The sequence below is a fragment of the Protopterus annectens genome, chromosome 6.part0, assembly GCF_019279795.1.
Source record: "Protopterus annectens isolate FY-2018-M chromosome 6.part0, PAN1.0, whole genome shotgun sequence".
NCBI classification, from domain to species: domain Eukaryota; kingdom Metazoa; phylum Chordata; order Ceratodontiformes; family Protopteridae; genus Protopterus; species Protopterus annectens.
This window is the reverse complement of record NC_056737.1, coordinates 723,851,421-723,874,392: the sequence shown is the minus strand read 5'-3', so window position 1 is coordinate 723,874,392 and position 22,972 is coordinate 723,851,421. Positions and strand designations below refer to the sequence as shown.

General features: G+C 42.9%; 1 protein-coding gene across 3 annotated transcripts in view; it reads left to right on the top strand.

Annotated features, from left to right (window-relative positions):
• The window catches only part of WDHD1 (WD repeat and HMG-box DNA binding protein 1), a 2,322,801-nt gene that overhangs the window by 1,551,487 nt on the left and 748,342 nt on the right, over nt 1-22,972 (top strand). The gene's annotated exons all lie outside the window — the stretch shown is intronic.

The following is a 22,972-nucleotide window of genomic DNA, read 5'->3' as shown; positions in this document are numbered from 1 at the left end:
AAAATGTTAAAGGAGCTCTAGTAGTTTTTGAAATTGTCTGCCCACAATCCGTTTTATAGGCAGCACTAAAGGGAAATAGTAGCAAAATGCAGCAGTTGTAAAACTGCTAGTTTGCTCAGAAAGACAACGGCATTGTGTTCCTTCACTGCAGAATTATGTGCACATACGCATATAAATGGTAGCATTTGGTTTGGCCACTTGCTCATTTTATCAACAGTTTGTAAAGCCCTCACAACCCATTGAAATCACAGTATGTCAGTATGTTCTGTTTTGTGACTGTAGTGCAGTAATGGTGTATTCGCCTTGGTCGCAATTGTGTGACCAAGGAGTATGTATAAATAATTTGGTATGAAAGGGGTGGAATCCCCTTGTAAAAATATGCATTTTCCATTTCCATTATAGTTTCCTTTTTTTTTGTTTAAGTAAGCGACTGAGATTGCTATATGATGACTTTGTTTTTGCTTAGGAGATTGCATAGGAGATGGGTAGTATGCAGACTAGCCAGCGTAAGTTTACTTCAGCTTCTGTGGTTTGTGTTTTAACTTGGTCGAGTAATTCATGTTTGATGCACTTTGATCTGCAGAAGATCACTGTTTTGTGCAGTTACAGTATTCATATGTAATCATGTTTATGAATATGTTTGTGTGCATACATACATAGATATACAGACATACATACATGTATATAAGTTAAACCACAGAGAAATCTGGTACTTCATGAGGAACGAACTTGCTAGCGTAGACTCCGTGGTTCTTTTTTTCATAATTTTAAGAACTGTACACAAGTTTTGTTGAAATTTCAAAGTAACCATGTACTCATAACTTATTTCGAAATTGATACTGCTTTAATGAAAATAAAACATTAAAACAGATTATCGCTTTTGTCCTTAATTAAGCCTCATCAGATCCATCTTCATTTTACATGATATGCAGTATTTGTTTATATGGTTTAGCACACAGTTCATTGTCAGTTCACTCGAGTTGGGGTGAAATACTCCATGTCTTGTTAATGAAATTAGATCTGAAATATTTACCCTGTAATGCGACAACACTTCGTAGCTAGTTAATTTCAGTAACAGACTTCTGGCTTGCCAACACTGTACAAGCTATTCCTGAAGTATTTGCACTTTGTAGCAGTAATATGAAACTATTCTCTCTGTTGTGCTTCTAAGTATTCTTACATTAACCTATTGGCTTTCCTTTTAACTTTAAATCTGTATCAATATTCACATAATCCTTGACTGCAAGCTCGGTTCCAAGCTCCAGAACTAACTCGGACATTATTCAAGTTCTCGCTTTCCAAAATCTCTCGAGCTAAGCTTGTACCCACAATGCTCTTCATCAAATTGCCTCAGATCTCATTTACAGCTTTGTAGTGCCAGACGCGTTCTGTCCAATTTCTCGAGCATTAGCGTTTCTTCTAACTGTAAGTTAGTTTTTCTTCCTTATTCTATCTCTAAATTTTATCCTTTATTTCGATCTATACTACCCTGCTCCTCTAGTTATCTTTACTCTGGGTGTGAGTTTGTTTTTCTCTCTCCTGTACCGTTAGGTAGTCTCTAGTACTATTGTTGGTACTTTCGCCCTTTTTTACCTTTGGGTAACTTTTCTGTACCATCGTTGGTAGTCCCCTTTTTCCTTTCCTTTCTCTTATACATTAAAAAAAGATTCCTTTCTTACGCTTTAGTCTGTGTATAAGGTGGCCTTTGTTTTATATAATGGCCATCAAACCCTCTAAAGGTAACTCTGGTTTCAAGTGGTGCCGAAAGTGTGAAAGAAAGATGCCTAATTCAGATGGACAACACACTCTGTGTGTATGGTTTTAGTGTGGTCCATCTACAGGAAAACTGTGCGATCTGTCATGGATTTGGTTCCAGAACCCTGATAGATCGCAAAAACAAACTGATATTGAAAGGGCTTTTTAAATCTGAGTTTGAAGAGGTGGTATAGGTTCATAGGTTGGTACTAGGCTATCAGCCCTAGGGCCTATACAAGCCTAGCCATAACAATTCCCTGGCTGTTTCTTCCCACACTATTTACTTCCCTGGACCCCTGTCTAGTGAAGCAACTGACATGATCCCCGGGGTGAATTTCCTTTCTCCCATCCAATCGTCAAGGTTCCTTTTGAAGAGGGCCAAAGAGGCACTCTGCTTGACATGTATGGGCAATCTATTCCAGAGTCTGGGGAGTCTCTGGGTCAGGAGCCTGTCCCTCCAGGATGTTTTGTTTATTGTGATGACACGGTTTAGATCCCTGGAGCGTGTGGCTCTGAGGGATTGGGATTTCTTTAAGTGTAGCATGTCCAACAGCTCTGGGTTTGACATGGCCTAATCTGGTCCAAAGACAGAAGCCAGTTCCTCCTCTGTATCATTCTTCTTCAAAGCCAAAAAAGCAGACTCATTTGGTTCCAACAACTCTCTCTAAACGTCCTCCTAAAATGGGCAAATCTCCCATGATGCCGACAGCCTCCTCAACACCTGAGGGCCAAGATTCTCATCCCTTGGTGCCGTCGGCACCAACCTCTTCAGTACCAGCATCGTTGCAGACTACTCTCCCTTCGGTACCAACCAGTCATTCGGTACAGAATAACCCTCAGGTGATAGTTTTACCATGTACAACCTACTCCCCCTGGATTAACCCCATTTGCAGACCATCCTCCTAGTCCCTTTTTGGAGAGATGGCCACCAACGTCTCTGTCAGTCTCCTCTGTTCGGTCCACCAAACGTTTATCAGGGTCGGATATTATGAGACCGGTGGACCAGCTTCTGATGGCATGGGGATTACCTCCATCCATGGTTCCTAGCCCTGTTAGTTCTGGTACCTTGTCTTTTTCTACCCCCGTGCATATTCCTCCTTGGACTCCAGATTTTGGAGCCCCTGGTGCCGACCTTTCTGACTTCGACTGTTTCAGTGCTGGCCAGAGCTCTTTGTCTGACACTGATAGTTACCCTGAACTCTGTCGGTTCCTTGAAACCAAAGACCTCCTGGGGACGAGGATTCTTTGTCAATTCTGGTGAGCACGGTTCAACTTCGATACTTTTGGAGCCCTCCGTGCCCCTCAGTGCATCGGCATATGTGAGCTCGGCTCTGGCTTCTATGTCTGGAGTGGCATCCTCAGTGCGGGATGGGACAATGGGTCTGAAGGAGTCTGTTTCGGTTCTTGGCTCCCATCCCTCTATGGGGGGACCTGCCTTCCAGGCTATGGAGAGGGCCTTGTCCAATGCAGGCACGCAGTCTATGCCTTCCCTGCAGACCTAACATCATTTCCATCCCCTTGACTGGAGCTTCCATCAGTCTCTACTCTAGGACAGAAGACACAAAAACCTCAGGACCAAACTTCTCAGGTTATGTCATCTTCAGAAACCTCTCCAGAGCATCCCACCGAAGAGGTACCTTAGAAGAAAAAGTGCAAGAGGAAGCACTTGAACTCCCCTGAAGAGTCCTTCACAGAAGATACTGATTTTGATGAAGGGGAAATTTCCCCTGAGTCACTCCCTGAAAATGTTTCCTTTGGAGACATCCTACAAATCCTAAAACAGAGGGGTGGCTGGACTACCATTCAGCCTTCCTCAGAGGAATCTGTATACGTAGAGGCTTTTCATGCCCAGCGCTTTATCTCTTGGATTTCTCCTCCTGCCGACGATCTTAAGTTGATTCCTCAGCAGGCTTGGAAGGTACCCGACTCTATCGAGCAGATTACCAAGAGGCCTGATCGCATTCTGTCTGCCCCCATAGATACATTGGGCCAAAGGTATTCCGGTAGATGCCATGGTGGGTGCAGCAGCCACTAAAAAGGAGCTTGCTGGTGAAAGTCCTACTATCCATCTTCTTAACAAAGAGTTTAGGATGATGGATAGATTTGGGAAGCGCGTATATGCTTAATCGGCCTTCGCTGTCAGGCCCGTGAACTGTATGGCACATTTTACCAGGCTTCAAAGAGATCTGATTAAAGAGCTTTCAGGTAGTCTTGCAGTAGCTGAAGGAGTTTGAGACAAAGTTGCTTCTCAGCTCACCACACTAGAATCAGTCTCAGATTCGTCCATGAGGCTAATTGCTCATGCTGCCGAAGGGATGACAAGAGTAGCAGGTTCAGGCTTAGCCAACAGGACATGCCTGGATGCACTTATATGATTTTTGTGGAGCCATTTAAGTCTTCATTCATCAATGCTCTGTTTGACGGATCATCCCTGTTTGGCCCCCAAGTTAGAGACCCTAGGAATCACTATAAACTATGAAAAATCCCATCTGGAACCATCGTGACACCTGGAGTTCATTGGAGCTATGCTCGACACAGTCACCAGCTATGCATCACTTCCTGTAGAAAGACTGCAAAGGATCAGATCACAAATGAGCCAGATCATTCAAGCAAGAAAGTAGCAGCAAGACTCATTCTACAGGCTCTAGGGTCAATGGCAGCCTCTATCACTCTTGTTCCCCTTGCCACATCTCACATCAATGGCTTCTGGCCTCCCAATGGTCCTTATTGAACCAACCAATTTCCCATCTGGATGTGATCAGTTGTTGCCATCCCTTTGTCCTTCTTCAACCCCAAGCCATAGTAACCACATATGCGGCCCAGATTGGGGGGGGGGGGCACTGTTTAGGAAAGACAGTCCAAGGCACTTGGTCCTAGTTGGAGGCCAACTTGCATGAACGATTGCAATATAAACAGACAATATGTCGGTAGTCTCGTACATCAACAAGCAAGGGGGAACCGGGTCTTACCCTCTTTGTTGAGAAGCACTCAGAGTTTGGTAATGGGTGATTTCCTCCAACTGCTTTCTGACAGCAACGCACATTCCAGGGAATTCCAACATGATCATGGACAAATTGAGCAGAGCCATCCTCTTGCCTCATGAGTGGTCTCTCAATCAAGTGGTGACAGACAACATTTCCATCACTGGGGTCAACCTTAATTGCATCCCCTCTGAACAACAGAGCAGCAGTTACTTTGACCTAATCCCCCCCCTGGAGGGAGTCATCCAGACATGCTCTTCTTCAAAATTGGCCCCCTGGTCTATTGTACGCCTTTCCTCCAATTCCACTGATAAGTCGTTTTTAAAGAAAGCCAGCAGGTCGAAGAACAGATGAATTCTCATTGCCGCATTCTGGTCTCAACGGGTCTAGTTTCCCTTCCTACAGCCTCATCTGCCTCAGAAACCCTGCATACTGGACCTAGCTCAAGATCTGTTGTCCCAACCAGAGGGGACTGCTTTATCCGAATCTAAAACATCTCAAGCTCACTGCATGGCTTCTCCAATTCAAATGATTGCCAGGCATCCCTCCCTCACCTCCCCGGTCCAACGTATCATTTTAGCCCACCACAGACTTTCAACTAGAAAGCTGTACCATAACAAATGGCTAACGTTTACTAAGTTATCGCTAGACTGTAATCTTGAACCATAGTCAGAACCTGTTGACAAAGTTTTAGACTTCTTAGCCTTACTCTGTCTGGCCCGTCAGCTTCTACAATTCGGGTACATCTTGCTTCAATATCTAACTTCCATATTGGCTTCAACGGTTCATCACTCATATCACACAAACTTTGTAAAGCCTTTTTGAAAGGAACCTTAATGCTTAGACCTCTGTGTAAAGAACCCTCTGCCCCATGGGATTTGAATATGGTTCTCCAGTCTCATTTCTCCCCCTTTTGAAACCTCAACAACTTGTGACTTAAAATTCTTGTCCTAGAAAACCTTATTTTTAATAGTGATCACTTCTGCCAGGAGGATATCTGAAATGTAAGCCTTGTCTTGCAAGCCCCCCTATTTGATATTTCACAAAGACGCCCCCCCCCCCCTGGACAAATCCTTCCTTTCTGCCAAAGGTGGTTTCCATGTCAAATATCAATCAGAACTTACATCTCCCAGTCTTTTTTCCAATAAAGGGGAATGTTGTGTACATTTACTAAATGTATACAGGCAATTAAGTTTTGACATTCACAGAACAAGGGATATTAGAAAATCCGACCAATTATTTATTGCCTTTTCTTCAATCTCTTTAGGCTGTCCAGTGTCTAAAGTTACCCTGGCGAAATGGCTTAAGGACTGTATCACCTTTGTTTACAACAAAAAGGGGGGCTCCAACCACCAGGTCCTGGTAAAGCACATTCAACAAGAGCTATAGCAGCATCTGCAGTTTTTCATACCACACCTTCTTTAGATGATATTTGTGCAAAAGCAACATGGGCATCTCCTCATACTTTTATTATGCATTACAGACTGGATCGGATCTCTAGGGCATGTGCATCATTCAGCTTGATGGTGTTCTGGAATATTCTTCCATGAGACCATCCAAGATTCAGATAGCTAGGGACTTTGTCCCACAGTCAAGGATTATGTGAAGACTGACAACATCAGATAAAGAAGTTATGTCTTACTATAACGTTCCATCTTTGTTGTTGATCTTCACGAATCCTTGACATCCCCCCCCCCCCCGCCACCTTTAGAACTCTTGGTGAATCGAATATTCCCAAAGACTGGCTTCACAATAGAGACATAGATATGGTCTCTTATCTATTATTTCTTGTCTGTCACTATAGTTTGCAAACTCAGTCTGAGGTAGTTTGGTGAGTAGCACTGTGGCCAGAGCTTAGCCCGAGAGTTTTTGGAAGGCACGAGCTGGAATAACAGCCGAGTCTGTTCCGGGGCTCGGAACTGAGTCCACAGTCAAGGATTAGTGAAGATCAACAACACAGATGGAATGTTATGGTAAGACACAACTTCTTTTTTTCCAACAATGTCCACAGAAAGATGGTAACCAGTGGTGCACAAAATGGCAACACTCATGAAGTTTCAGAAGTGTTTATTCAATTTACAAAGTATTTGTGTAAGTGAAACTTCTGGTCATTACTACACACACATGAAGCAGAAATTGAAGTACCTTTCTCCTACTCCCAAAATTTCACACAAGGTCTGTTTAATGTCCTTACGGCTTTGAAGCCTTCTTTTGAGGGGGTCTCTGTTCCTGCCCCCCCCCCCCCCCCCAGTCTCAGGTTTCATCTGACGAGGATGTGGATTCTGATGATGAATCCTTGACCTATTCTTCTCGGATTCCCTCTCCTTTGGACTATGGCTCTTAGGAGGAGGAATCTCTTACTCCTGATTCTGTTTTTGAGGAGATTTCTTTGGTGATACACTCTCTCATATGATGGGAGTTTTTTTTATTTTTTTATTTTTATTTATTTATTTTTTTTTTAAGTGGGATTATGCTCAGATCTGATGTTCAGAAGAGGTACTGTGAGCTTCTTCAAGTGGAGTCTCCTAAACCCTCCGCTGTCCCTCCTATTCTTATTGCCTTGTTGGATTCTTTTTCTACAGCTTCTCAGGCTCCTCACTTCCTGCCCCCTCTCCTAAAAAAACTGAAAGGTTTTAAAAGGTGCTTGAGGACAGCAAATTCCTTTACAGGTGCCCCTCTGCTGACCCTTCTGTTTTTGTTGCGTCAGATAAGCAATGTAAGCTTTTGCCCTCTACAAAGCTGCTTCCCTCTGACAAGGACAGCAGAACTATGGAGAGGTTGGGTAAGAAAGTGTGTACTTCTGCTACCTTGGCCTTTAGAGCTATAAACTACCAGACCCACATGATCAGATATGTTTTAGCTTTTCTCTATCAGACCTATCAGGTTATTTCAGATTTTCCTGATTCTGAGGGGAAGACTTCAGCTCTTTCTTTACTAGGGACATCATCTCAGATTGCTCGCCTTTCTATTAAATCCAGCTGTGATGCAGCTGATGCCTCATCTCGAACTACCACTTTTGGCTCTGTGTGGAGGAGGTAGTTTTGGCTTCAACCCCAGCCTTTCCCTGATGATATTAAGGCTAAGCTGATGCTTCTCTAGATAACAAACATTTTTTTGGTGCTGCTGCTAAGCTGTTAAACCCTTACCCTCTTCCTGAAGGAACTTAACTGGATTTGAAACACATTTTTGTTTTCACCCATTCCCAAGTTTCAAAGTAATTACCCTAATAGAGGTGCTTTTGTCCGCAGACAGTCTTGCCCTCCCCAAAGGTAAGAAGGGTGGTAAAAGGGCTATTCCTGCTAAGTCTACTGAAACTCCTTCAGCTCAGAAGCCTCCTTTTCCAGACAAGCCAGTTGCTGTCTGACTATCCTTCCCCTTCTCTTCTCAGTCACATTCCTCTCTCTCTCTGTCTCTCTCTTCCCTGTCCCTTCCTATTTGGTTAAAGATCACTCACAATTCTTGGGTTCTATCCATAATTAGCCAGGGGTATTGTATGGTTTGGAAATCTCTTCCCCCTTTTTTTGGGCATTCCTCAACCTCCTCAGGAAGAGCTGGCCTTTTATACAGGGGTGGTTAGAGGCCTGTGTCTCAAGGAACAATTCAAGATGTTCCAGATCCTCAAAGGAGGAAGAGGTTTTGCTCCAGAATGTTTTTGGTCCACAGGCAAGAAGGTGCCTGGAGGACCAATTCTGGATCTCTCTCAGCTAAACACCTTTTTAAAGGCTCCTTTCCTTCGGGTGCTGTCCCTTCAAACCTTGTTTCCTCTTTTTCCTCAAGCTTTGCTAGTTTCCCTGGATTTAAAGGATGCCTATCTCCATATCCGTATTCATCCCCTTTTCAGGAAGTTTTTACATTTCTTCACCTAATGCCTCATTGCTATGATTGCTTTTTGCAGATTGAGGGGAATCCAGATCTTTCCTTACCTGGACAATCTTCTCATTCAGGTCTCTTCTCCAGAGATTTTACGTCAGCATCTTCAGTTTGCTACTTGTCTCCTGCAAAGCCTAGGGTTTACAGTGAATTTCCAAAAATAATTCCTGCATCCTTCTCAGGATCATGTTTTTCCAGGGTGCATGCTGCAGACTGTTCCAATGCTGGAATCTCTGCCTCTTCCCAAGGCTTTAACTCCAATTGTTTTCTTTCAATCTCTTCTTCCTTTGGACTGTATTACAACCAGGAAGTTTCTAAGGGCTCTGAGATATGTGGCTTCCTCCATTCCTATGTTTCCTCTGGCCAGGCTTCATGTGAGAAAGCTTTAGTGGTTCCTAAAGTCAGTGTGGCTTTGACATCGTCATCCTTTGGATTTTTCAATTCTCCTTCTCCCATGCCTCAAGCTGGAACTTCAGTGGTGGATTCTTCAGTTGTCCCTCAACCCAGGTCTTCCTTTTCAACCTCCAGTTCCCACTCAGGAACTCTTTAAATACGTCTCCGATGTGGGATAGAGGTGGCCTCCTTCAGTCATCTGATGATGCAGGGACTTTGGTGTCTTCATCAAAAGAAGGACCACATCAATATCAGAGATGAGAGCGTTCTCTTGCCCTTCCAGGGCCCCTCAAAATCTTCACAGACAATATCACAGTGATGTGGTACATCAGCAAGTGGGAGGGGGGCAAGATCTTACCTCCTGTGCAAACTAACTGTTTGGGATCTAGCTGTCCAGTATCAGGTGACACTTGGCAGTTTACATTCCTCAGATCAGAACATTGACAAATTCTCTGAGCAGGTCCATAACACAGACTCACGAATGGATGCTTCACAGAGATGTATTTCTGGACATTGTCCACCAGTGGGATACTACTCAAGTAGATCTTTTTACCTCCCCTCTAAACAGACAAACTTCTCTTTTGCACCGGAGTGCCATGCCCTCTGACTTGTAAGGTGGACATCCTCTTTTTTTCTTGGAAGGGGATGTTTCTTTATGCCTTCCCTCCCCTTCCTGCCATACAGAGAGTCCTGTTTAAGATGGAACAGAATGCTCCCCAAATCTTGTTGGTGACTCTTTTAGCCCAGACAGCATTGGTTTCCTCTTGATGTCCTTCAAGGATGCATCTGCAGTCCTTACAAATGGGTTGTCCTGTCGTCAGGCAGCCCTTTGGTCGGCCGGATTCCAAAGTCTGGGTCTGGCCTCGGCTGGTGTCGCACTTCACCCGACGTCATAGCTGCAGTTCTTCGGGTATAAAGGCATCAGCCGACGCCATTTTCCTCAGTCTTTCTTGCCGCGTGGCCAAGCAGAAGCTGTTCGCAAGTGCCGGTCGGTCAGAACCAGAGATTACTACTACCAAATACTTCTACTACTACCAAGACTTCTAAAAAGCTAAGTACCCCGTTGGGGACTCTTTCTTGCCTCAGCCGATGTCAGAAAAAGTGAATAACTGTTTAACATGTGGGAAACAAATACCTCATAAAGATTTCCACTCTTACTGCTTACCTTGTTTAGGCCCAGACCACGACGTAGCAGCTTGTCTAGCCTGTGCTTCTTTTAACCGACGGACGCTTAGACGTCGGTCGGAATTTGCTGAGGAGTTTTTCGGCTCCGCCTTTGCTTACATTATGCCGTCGGATCCTCCGACTACGCAAATTTCTAAAAAGCGCAAGGAAAAGGACCGACACTCGCGGTCCGCGGTTTCGGCCGAAAACGCGGTTAAGCCAACCGCAAGTGTCTCGGTTTCGGCTGAAACCGAGCTCTCAGTTCTTCCTTCAGCCGAAAGCTTGCCTCCTACCGAGGCCTCATCCAACCTGGTTGAATCGGCTACTGAAATCCCACCTGCTCTTGCAGGTTCCCAGGATTTATCTGATACTATCCCCTTGGATATTTCAACCCCTGCACGTGGAGCTGCTAGGCCACCTGCAACCATGTCGATTAAGGCCTTTGCCAGGGCTAAAGCAGCTAAATCTTCCAAAACTGTACCTGCTAAGACCCCCTCTCACAGGCCTAGCTCTAGTTCACAAATGCTTACTCTAGCAGAGGATCTCATTTCTTTGATCCGGGGATCCCAACCTCATCCAGACAGGGCCTCTCACCCGCCTCCAGAGAAGAGGCCTAGAGCAGAGCCCCCTGAGCCAGTTTCTACAGATGACTCCTCTGATGATTCAGATAACTCAAACCCTCCAGAGGGCCCCTTCTCCCCTTATGAAGACTCTGATGCTGAAGAGTCCATTCCTTCTGCCTCTCCGCCTGAGGAATTTTCCTTTGGGGAAACCTTGCATGCTATGAGGGAACAATTTCAGTGGCAGGGCCAGGATTTTTCAGACTCTAGAAAAAGGCTTAGAACCTTTCTGCATTTACCACAGCATAGGCCTTTAGCCATCCCTCCAGTTCTTACTGTTGTGGATGATGCATTTAATGATGCTTGTACTGCTCCTGATTCACTTCCTCCGGCCCCTGCTAAGCCCGACAGGTACTACAGGGTTCCGGACACACATTATCATTTGTATAAGGCTCCTTTTGCAGATCCCGAAACTATCTCCCTACCTCTGCCAAAAACCCCCTCCCCTCTGAAAGGGAATCCAGGGCCTTAGAGAGATGGGATAAAAAAGTTTACACTTCTGCTACTCTTTCAGCTAGGGCCTTGAACTGTCAGTTCCACATGATCCAGTATCAAGAATTTATGTTAGACCAGTTAACTAAAAAGCTGTCCTCGGATGAACCATTAGACAAAAAATCTGTTCAGGAAATGGTACATAACATTCAGCAGGTCAGTAACCATTCCTTAAAATGCGGCTATGATGCACTGGAGGCTTCCTTTAGATCAGCCATGACTGGCACAGTGATCAGAAGACATGCATGGTTAAAAGAGCAGGCCTTACCAGATCATGTTAAATCAAAGCTACTAGATGCTCCCATGGACAAGATCAATTTGTTTGGCTCTCCTGCACAACAGGTGCTGAAGAAGATGGAAGAGAAGGCAAAATCTGTCCAGACAGTCAAAGATTTCTTACAGGTCCAACCTCCAAGGTTTAGCAGGAATTGGCCCTCCAAGAATTGGTCCTTTCCAGACACCTCCAGAGCCCAGAGAGGCAGGAATAGGCGCTTAAGAGGCAGGGGTCAATCCAGAGGTGCCTACAGGGGACGTCAGTGGCAGGCTAACAACCAGCGAGGTACAGCCACAGATACAGCCACCACCACTACTACAGGACAATCACAGTGACTTGGCTCTAGCACCGCCTACCAGGGAACAACTAGAAGCACCCTTAGGCGGGAAGCTAGCCTTATTTTCAGTAAACTGGCATTACATCACAGGAGACAAGTGGATTTTGCAGACAATAGACCAAGGTTACAGGTTTCACTTCCATACTCTACCAAGGAAGAGAGGAATGCCAAACCTACCTCCAAATCAAAAGGCAGAAGCTCTAAGGCAAATAACTCACTTACTAAGGATGAGAGCTGTAGAAAAGGTACCATCTATGGAGCAAGGACAAGGATTTTACTCAAGGCTCTTCCTGGTACCAAGAAAAGAAAACCAATGGAGACCTATTCTCGACCTGTCCGCTTTAAACACATACCTCATTGTCCCAAAATTCAAAATGCTGACCCTACAGCAGCTTCTTCCCATGTTGGGCAAGGAGTCTTGGCTGGTAACTCTAGATCTCAAGGAGGCATACCTGCACGTCCCCATACGACCAAATTGCAGAAGATACCTCAGATTTCTTGCAGGATCAGAGCATTATCAATTCTCAGCATTGCCCTTTGGCTTATCTACTGCGCCCAGAGTGTTCACGAAATGCCTGGCATCAGTAATTGCTCATTGCAGACTTCAGGGAATTCAAATCTACCCTTACCTGGACGACTGCCTGTTACAAGCGGACAACAAAAACAAACTAGCAGAAGACTTGAAAAGGGTCATTTATCTACTGCAAGCCCTGGGATACACAGTCAATATAAAAAAGTCAAGGCTGATACCATCCCAAAGGATAACCTTTTTGGGTGCAGAGCTGGACACATTAAAACAAATGGCATTCCTAACAGTAGAAAAACAGGAGCAACTCCCTCTCTACTTCTTGGCATTAACAAAACAGAACCAGCTAACAGCAAGAAAAGTCCTGCAAGCCTTGGGTTTCATGGCATCCTGCATAATATTGGTTCCACATGCCAGACTGCATATGAGAAAGTTACAGTGGTACCTAAGGAATTTATGGTCTCAGCACAAGCACAGCCTAGAAACCCAAATTCCAATAATCCCATGCCTGAAGTAAGAATTCAAATGGTGGGCTCAGGCCTGTCAGTCAAACAAAGGACTGCCCTTCCACAGCACTCAACCAAGCCAGACCATCACAACGGACGCCTCAGACCTCGGTTGGGGGGCGCACATGCTGGACAAGTGCATACAAGGCTTATGGACTCGACCAGCTGCACCTACACATAAATCAAAAGGAAATGCTGGCAGTAAAACTGGCAATTCAGACATTCAGACCATTTCTTCGACAAGGTCAACTGTTGATAAGGACAGACAACACCACAGTTATGTCGTACATCAACAAACAGGGAGGCACACATTCGTACCCTCTATGCCGGATGGCAATGGACCTCTGGAATGTGGCCCTGAGCTTCAACATTCAGTTACAAGCAATTTTTGTACCAGGAAAAGAAAACATACTAGCAGACATACTAAGCAGAACTACCACGGATGCCCACGAATGGATGCTGCATCCGGACATATTCAAAACCATTACAAAAAAATGGGGACTACCAGAAATAGACTTATTTGCATCCCCACGCAATCACCAACTGAAGAAATTCTGCACAAGGACGTACCACCCACTTGCTTGGAAAGTGGACTCCCTATCTTTCAGTTGGAAAAACCTGACAGCATATGCATTCCCACCACTTCCTTTGATGCACAAGGTGCTATTGAAGATCAAAGAAGACCGTCCAAGGATCATCCTGATAGCTCCAGACTGGCCAAGGCAACATTGGTACCCATTACTGAGGAGCATGTCTCGGGAACAAATATGGCCTCTACCCCTGGTTCCCTTACTGTTAACACAGAACAACTACAGCACCCTGCATCCAAACCTGAAAACACTGCAGCTGACTGCCTGGAACATTGCATAAGACCAAATAACCCAAGTTTATCCCAAAGGGTTAAAGACATTATCTTGGAGGCTCGCAGACCCTCAACAAGAAAAAATTATTCAGCAAAATGGATCACATTTGGAGTACTGCAAAAGGAGAAAATGTGTCACTGGTAAACATAGCCAACATCCTGGAATACTTGGCAGAGCTCTTCCACAACGGCCTGTCCTATTCTTCCATTAAGATTCATGCATCAGCTATTTCAGCAGAATACAACTTGGATCCTCCAGTCTTCTCACATCCTCTGCTCAGGCAGTTTCTGAGAGGAATTAAAAATGTAAAACCACCTAGGAAGCCACCATTGCCAGCATGGGACTTGAACTTTGTGCTAGAGAAGTTGACACTCCCTCCTTTCGAACCAGCAGCAACAGCAGAATTACAGTACTTATCATGGAAAACTGCTTTCCTGCTTGCAATCACTTCAGCAAGAAGGGTATCTGAGCTACAGGCATTAATGGCAGTACAGCCCTTCCTGATCTTCCATCAAGATAGAGTGTCCATGAGAACAAATCCTACTTTTATGCCAAAGGTGGTCTCCAGGGTATCTTTAAACCAAGCTATCCACCTACCTACATTCTTCCCCAACCCACAGAACAGGGGAGAAAGACTGTTGCATACCTTGGATGTACATAGACAATTACGTTACTACCTGGACAGGACCAAGGGCAATAGAAAAACTGACCAGCTACTGGTAGCATATGCAACAGGAATGGAAGGAAAAGCAATTTCAAAACAGACAATCTCTAAGTGGATAGGAAATTGCATTAGATTTTGTTACTCCTACCATGGGAAGAAAACTCCAGAAAACATCAGGCCTCACTCTACAAGGGCTACAGCCACTACCACAGCTTTTCTACGAGGAGTGGCTACCAAAGACATTTTAGAGGCTGCTACTTGGAGCTCCGTGCATACATTTGCCAAGCATTATAATTTACCTTTATACTCCAGATCCCGAGCAGGTTTTGCCACTGCTGTTTTGCAAGGGATCTTAACTACACCATAATCTTATTTCTCCTCCTCCCCAGTTTGGCTATGGTATTCTACCCATTTGTAAGGACTGCAGATGCATCCTTGAAGGACATAGTACAGTTTTGTACCTACCATAAATGTAGATGTCCGATAGGCATGCATCTGCAGTCAGGATTACCCACCCTCCTTCCCTCTGTGGTACTCCTAGGGTATTTGCCCATCTTGTAGCTAGCTGGGGGAATCTATTATGGTGTATTTGTTTGTATATATGTACATACATGCTTAATTTTTGTTTGCTCTCTACTATTTGGAACCATTTGCATTTATCCAAATTTAGCCTTCCTAGAGGGCACCTGGCATCTGGGGCAAGAAACACTGAGGAAAATGGCATCGGCTGATGCCTTTATACCCGAAGAACTGCAGCTATGACGTCGGGTGAAGTGCGACACCAGCCGAGGCCAGACCCAGACTTTGGAATCCGGCCGACCGAAGGGCTGCCTGACGACAGGACAACCCATTTGTAAGGACTGCAGATGCATGCCTATCGGACATCTACATTTATGGTAGGTACAAAACTGTACTTTTTGTATTTAACCAAGAGCAATTCAGAGTGTTAACTAATCTTATAAAAGAACAGGACAACTCAGCAGTGATTTTTTTTTTAATGAAAGATTAATTCTACAAGTTGTAGGTTTGAAAAGCTGTGTGCTTCTATCAGCTGTAGAAAATGACTGACGAAAAAGGCAATGAACTGTTAAGTTGCTTTTTGTAGTCTTAGATTTGATCCCCTCAGCCTCCATTTGTCTGCTGTAAAACTGTAAGTCACGTAACCACACAGTGTTCTGGTGCAATTGAGAAACTGAGCTCAGCTCCTAAGTAGTCTTCTGAAATGCATGCCTATGAATGCCACAGAAATTTATAGTTTGTCATTATTTTATCTATATTTGTTTCACAGAGTACAACACTGATTGCATCCGATCAATTTCAGGTGTAATTTAAGAGAAAATAGGTAGAAAATGAAGGAAAAACAAAGTAACTAAAATTCTTGCGTAAAAACAGCAAACTAAAAAATGTATTTTATTTTAGTATTTGCATTGATTCAGTGCACTTATACACTAGATATAATTCTGTAAAATGCCGAAAGAGATCAACAAAAGGCAAGACATTCTGTATATACCATCCTTGGAATGGGAGGGGGTAAAAAAAAGGAGGAGAGTAAAGGGGTGTCTTAAAGGGGGAGAATGGAGTGGGGGTGTCTGGTAGAGGAGAATGGAGTGGGGGGTCTCTTGTAGAGTCATATGAAAGTTAGGTTGTATAGTAAACTGGAAACCATCATCCTAGAGAGTCTGGATGGAATTAGCACTTGTATTGAGGATGTTTAACTAGACTGTATTTTGAACTGGTTTCTGAATGTGGTATGAGAGGATACGTGTCTGAACAGTGGAGGAAGTAATTGTAAGACTTTTGTTGCTAGACTAGAAAAGTTGAATTTATGTGCTGTAACTTTGTTGGTGTATGTTTAATAGGTTTGTTCTAAGGTTATGTCTGGGAGTCATCGAGAAGCTTAGCCTTGTCACCCAAGTAGTAATAATAGTACACCAGTTATCTGATACAAAGATCATTCCCATGAGCTTCAAGGATACATTTACAGTTTCCCATCTAATCATCTAAATTGTTTTTTGCAGGTGGATAAGGAATTGCTCTTTTCAGGGAATGCATTGGATTAAGGATGCATTGCACTGTTAGGTCATGTTAATTTTATAATAGAGATTAAAGTCTTTAGATTAGGTATCTGTTAGACTGATAATTTATGAAGAAAGAGGTTGACTTAGAGTAGGCTTTTTCATTGTACCAAAAGCTAAACAGGGTCACTTCACAGGATTCTATACAGGAGCAAATAAAGGAATAAAGTTTTTTATTCTATCTGGATAGCTGTGGTTGCCTAATCCAGTAATCTTTTTAGTTAAGAAATTTTAATATGTTTCAGGTTGGTCAAGGAGTTTAGATTATTGCAGCCATGTTGGGGTAATTTTATTCTAGTGCAAGTCTAATTAGGGAGAAATATAGTTGGGGCCAAGACCTCCTTAGACCTAGATAAAATAACCAGACAGATAAGCTGTGCACGGCAGAAAGACTTTCAAGGTTCAGCTTGCAACTATGTTTTGGGACTGTGGGTTCGGCAAACATGCATGTATTAACTTGCTGTTCATTACCCGCACTCACTTCACAGGCTGGTTTATTGTACTTTAGAACTGGTAGTGTATGGTGATGATGGTCAGATATTGCTAGCACCAACAGCAACTTATACACTTGGGAATTGTTACATTTTTTACTGGTTTTACGCTACATTAAGCTAGTGCTTGCTAGCTTTCTGGGAACTGGGGAAGATAGGAATTTATCTGTATTCCTATATTAAAGGCACAGCACATCTAGCACGTACTAGTGGATTTTTACGTGGATAATACTTACAGCAGGATGATACTAGTATATATTAATTCTTGGACACCAGTGTGTTAAGAAGCCATCCAGCTCATTCTACAGTATGTCGCTTGTATGTAATAAATCAGTTCACGCTTATGAACTTGTGAGGGGATGGGATGGAGGCTGAACATGTTGCTACTTAACGTATACTTTGTAGTGACTTTATTTAGAAACTACAGTTCACAGTGCTGGAGTCAGATATAGATTATCTACTGATTAGTGGAGTAATACAACAAAGCTGTTATCAATACAAATTTCTAGCTTGCCATACCATTGGAATATTCTTTTGCATTGTGAGTGTTACGTATGGCTGCATGTGATAAGTTAGAATTGTGTAATTGTAGGAATGGAGTGCAGCTTTTTTAGAACAGTATATTTTTGTTAAGAGAATATCTTGCTTTTTTTTTTTTTTTTGTCATGGCATTTTTTGAAGGGCAACTCCAGCTTTAGATAGATTGACTATGGATGATGATTGTCTTAACCTTGCTGAAGACTTTTTGTCATAAAATAAAGTGACAAGGAAACTTCAAAACAAAGTACAAGTCCCAGGGATTCATCTCTCAAAGACAAAAGAAAAAAAAAATTACTATCCCCTCTACATATTCCCCTTCCTCCTCTTCATACCAGCCTTCCTCACAAAATTTCAGGGGATCTTTCTCTCTGCTTTCGTGCATGGCTACTGATAGGTACAGTACTTGGTTTTAAATACTATAGAACAGGCCTACAAGCTTCAATGAGCATCTCATCTAATTCCACCAGACATTCCTCAGCCCCCAGAAGATTAGCTTCATATTATGCCCCCAATCATTTCAGACTTGCTTCCTCTCTCAGATCAGTGAGGGGCATATGTTTTACTCAAGACTTTTCTTAGTTTTCAAGAAAGGTGAAACTGGGAGACCCATTCTGGATCTACCCTGTCTGAACACATTTTTGCTCATTCCCAAACTCAAAATGTTGACACCTGAAGCTCTCTTCTTTCTTCTTCCCCTCAAGCTTTTCTTGACATTTTAGACCAAAAATGTGCTTGCTTTTACATATTCCCATTCTCAAACAGACCGATCATTACGATTCTTTGTCTTGGGATTTGTACTATCAATGTATTACTTTGCCATTTGAATTGTCCACCCCTCTCAAGAGTCTTTAACAAATCCCTTGTTCTAGTGGCAGCTTATTGCAAGCTTCAAGGCATATATACATCTTTCCTTATCTGGATGATTGCCTTGATATCAGCATCAACCAGTCAGTGGCAGCTTATTACAAGCTTCAAGGCATATATACATCTTTCCTTATCTGGATGATTGCCTTGATATCAGCATCAACCAGTCACGAGACTTTAACAGCTTTACAGATGACATATGAATCTTTTTCACAACCTGGGTTTCACAATGAGCCTAAAAAAGGTAATTTCTGATTCCTTCTCTTAGACTATTTCTTCTGGGATATGTTCTGGACACCTACCTGATGACAGTGTTCCTTCTTTCAGACAAAAGGCAAACTTGCTATCAGCACTTCCTCAATCTTTCTGTACAGAAAACGTCCACTGCAAGAAAGTCTTTCTGTACAGAAAACGTCCACTGCAAGAAAGTTTGAGAGTTCTAGATTTCACAGTCTCATCCATCCTCAGGATTCTTCATGCTAGACTTCAGATGAGAAACAGACCGTTGTTTCCCAAATCTGTTTGAACTCCACAGTTTCAACCTTCTTTCTTTCTCCCAGTTCTAGTTCTTAACTTTCTAGAGAAAGAACTCATTTGCTGGGCCAAACAAGTCCTATCCAACTCAGGAGTCTCTTTCTGTCCTCCCAGTCCCTCCAAAGTGGTCACAGATGCTCCAGACTTTACTTGGTGTGCTGTTTCTCAGGGTATGAAGGTGCAGGGGACTAGGGAAACTCAGCTCAGACATAAACATATCGGTATGAAAGAAATGATGACTCATAAATCCCCCTGAAGCTCCAAATCTAGTTTGGTTTTTAGTCTGTCTTTTAGTAGTAATAGACAATACAATGATAATGTGATACATAAACAGGGAAGAACAAGATCTTGCCCCCTTTTAAGGCTGGCTATGATTGTCTGGTATTGCAGTAATTATTTCTTCAAGTAACTTACATTCCTTCAGAGCTGAATTCAGTAGCAGACTCCTTCAGCAGATCCAGGATAGGCCATCATGAGTGGGTGCTATACCTGGAGATCTTCCTGTAGATAGCCCACCAGTTGGGAATTCCTCAAATAGCTCTGTTTGTTTCTGATGCAAACAAACCATCAAAACCATTCTGCTTTAAGATACCTTGCAAGGAAGCCTGAAAAATAGATGTCTTTTCAGTCCAATGGTCAGGAATGCTTCTTTATGCCTTCCTCCATTCCTGTTATTTCCTAAGTTCTTCTAAAGATCAGGAAGGACTTGCCAAAATGTTATTGGTTACTCCCCTATGCCCTCAACAGTATTGGTTCTCCCTTCTAATGCAATGGCCTAATGACAATTACCAGGAATTTCTTCACAGAGTGGACTTTGGTAATGCATGATTCATCCAGTTATCCAAAATCTAAATCTGTGAAAGTATAACGTTTTTGATCCATTTTAGGCACTTTTTTTTCCTGAGGACATGCAACAGGGACTGAAGGAGGAGGCAACAGAACCTGCTACTATGAAATCTTATCTGAAAGGAAAATATTTTGTTGTTGTTGCCAAGTAGAGGATAGGACTCATCTCAGCCGGGGGCACCCCTTGTTCTGTTTTACCTTTGTGGATCACTAAATTCTTTCATTGTATACAGATCTGTAAAGGTACCCATTTCAGCCTTTCTGCCATTGGAATCTTCACTTGTCTTTATTTCAAGTTAAATAATTCTTAAATGGGGGTTTGTATATCAGACCGCAAAGAAAGAAGGTGACTCCTCTTTGGAATTAGATTTTTTTTTGGGGGGGGGGGGTTAATTTGGTCATCCTCTAAACCTGCAGCCTGTTGTTCTCTGTAATTTCTAACATAGAAAACTGCCTTGCTGATAACTTTACATTTTGCTAGACAGATTTATGAATAACCGGTCCGGCTGGAAGCCAATCATTGCCAGTACAGAGCACTGCTCTTTGGTCTCACTGCAGTAACCAAGGTGTTCACCAAATGCATAGCAAGTAGTAGCAGCATACTTGAGACTGCAGGGATTCTAGGTGTTTCTATACTTGAACAACTGGCTCATAACTGCTCCGACCAGGCAAATACTGATAAGAGCTCAAGACTGTGTACTCCATACTTGCTGTCTTCTGGGTATTACCATCAACCTAAACAAATCTCATTTAGAACTTTCTCAAACATTAGAGTTCATAGGAGCCTTATTCAACACAATATCAGTGACAGCCTCCCTTCCTTTTCCAAGGATACAGACTGATTTCATGTCAAAAAGATAATTCAAAATTCTTCTCTTTCAGCTGATTGATACTACAAGTCTTGGGATCAATGTCTACTGTGAAAGTTCTAGTTCCCCTAGCAGGATACCATATGAGAATTCTTTGATGGACATTAACGACTCAGTGGTCCGTTCTACACTGGCCTATGTCCATTCAGATAAAAATTACCCAAGCATGCAAAAAATATGTCTGGTGGTGGATTTGCACAGATCAGGTTCTGCAAGGCCCTCCCCTTCATTCTTCCTCAGCCCAAGGCCATATTGACCATGGACGCTTCCTAAATTGTGAAGGGGCCACTTCTTGGGAAAAACAGTCAAAGGTATATGGACCCCAGAAGAGGCCAACAATGCATATCAATGTCCTTGGAAATGGGAGCAGTGCTGTTAGTGTTGCAGGCTTTCCAAGACTGTCCCTTTTGAGACAGTCAAGATTCAGACAAAAAATGTCTGTGGTTTAGTACATCAACAAAAGGAGGAACTGGATCTTACCTCTTGTGTCAAGAAGCTCTAAATGTGGCAATGGGAGATCTCTTCCAGTCAATTTCTGATAGCAACGCACATTCCCAGGAAATCCAGCGTGATATCGGACAAGTTGAGCAGGTCCGTTTTGTTACCTGATGAGTAGTCTCTCAACATGAAAATTGTGGGAAAGATTTTTTGCCAGTGATGCCATCCATGCTGCAACCTTTTTGCATCTTCACTCAGCAACAAGTGCAGCAGGTTCTTTGCCCTAATCCCTGCACCAGGGGAATCATCAAGAGATGCACTCTCTCCTTTGCTTTTGTGCACCCTCCCCCCCCCCGACTCCTCTGTGCATACCTCCCAACCCCCTTAATCACCAAATTTCTACATAAAGCTACCTGATTGAAGAGCAAAGTCATCAACATTGCTGGGCTTGACAGATCTGGTTCCCCTTTCTTTGCCCTCATCTAGTTTACCGTCCATGGATTCTAGATCCAGTTCCAGACCTCCTGTCTCACTGGACAGACATGACTCTCCTGGACATCTAAACCTAAACTGACAGCATGGTTTCTCCACTTCCACTGATAGCCAGACAAGCTAGGCTGTCTCTTCCCCTGTCCATCATATACTTTTGTCTTCTCATAAAGCTTCCACTAGGAAAATTTACAGAACCAAATGGAAAATATGTAATTTTTGGGCACAGCAAAAAGATATTGACCCTTTTTCAGTACCAGTACATAAAGTTTTTGAGTGTCTAGCAACAATCTTTAATGAGGGGACCAGTTCCTCAACTGTTAAAATTCAACTAGCTGCCATTTCTAATTTTCATGTTGGAGATGAAAATTCCACCTTAGCTTCATCAAAACTTTGTAAGCCTTTTGTAAGGGATATCCTCCTTTTGAATCCACCTTATAAAGATCCAACTCCCATCATGGAACTTAAATTTAGTACTAAAAGCCTTGCTTCATTCTCCCTTTGAACCAGCAGCAAAATGTGTATTATAAAGTTTTTAACCTAGAAAACTATATATGTGAAGTTGTTCTATCTCGCCATTCATTCTTACAGATGGGAGTCAGCCTACTACAAAGCTCAAGGTCTTTAGGCAGCTCGAGGCCAAGTCCGTATCCCATAATGCACCTAGAGTTACCTCAGATCTACTTTTCCGCTGCAATAGATCGGAGGTTCCTCAGCAATAGCTCGGGCCAGTAAAACTTTATTATAAAGATTTTTTATTATAACTTGTTAATTCCTTTCTTTCTTAGCTTTAGTTTCTTTAGCATTTATACATCTTTAGTGTGTATTCCTTGGTGTGCCTTTTTCATATTTATAGCTTTTGGCCTTCATTTTTCTAAAGGCCTTTATATTTAGTATAGAGTAGTTATATAGTTATTGTGTGCCTTTGATAATTTGTGATATTATATTTAGAAGTGCTTAGATATAGTTACTGCGTGTGTGTGTGTGTGTGTGTGTGTGTGTGTGTGTGTGTGTGTGTGTGTTTAAAGTGACACTTTGTCACAAGATATTTAGCCATAGTTTTTATCAGGGCTTATTTAAATACTTTTGGGTGTTTCTTTAGCATATTGTTGTAGTTTCACTGATACTGTGCTGTTCATTATGGCTGACCAAGATAGGGATAAACATCCTAAAAATGTCCGAAATGTGGACAGAAAATGTCTGTAACAGCCATGTTAACTGTGTTTACTTTTTAGGAGCTTTACACCTTCGGGAAAGTTGCTCCATTTGTCATTCCTTCTCTTCCGGGGGCCTTCAGGAGAGAAAGAGGAAGCTAATCGAAAGAGGTCTAGTCAAAACCGTCTTTTCAGGAAACTTTGAGCAACCAGGACAGGTCTAGTAA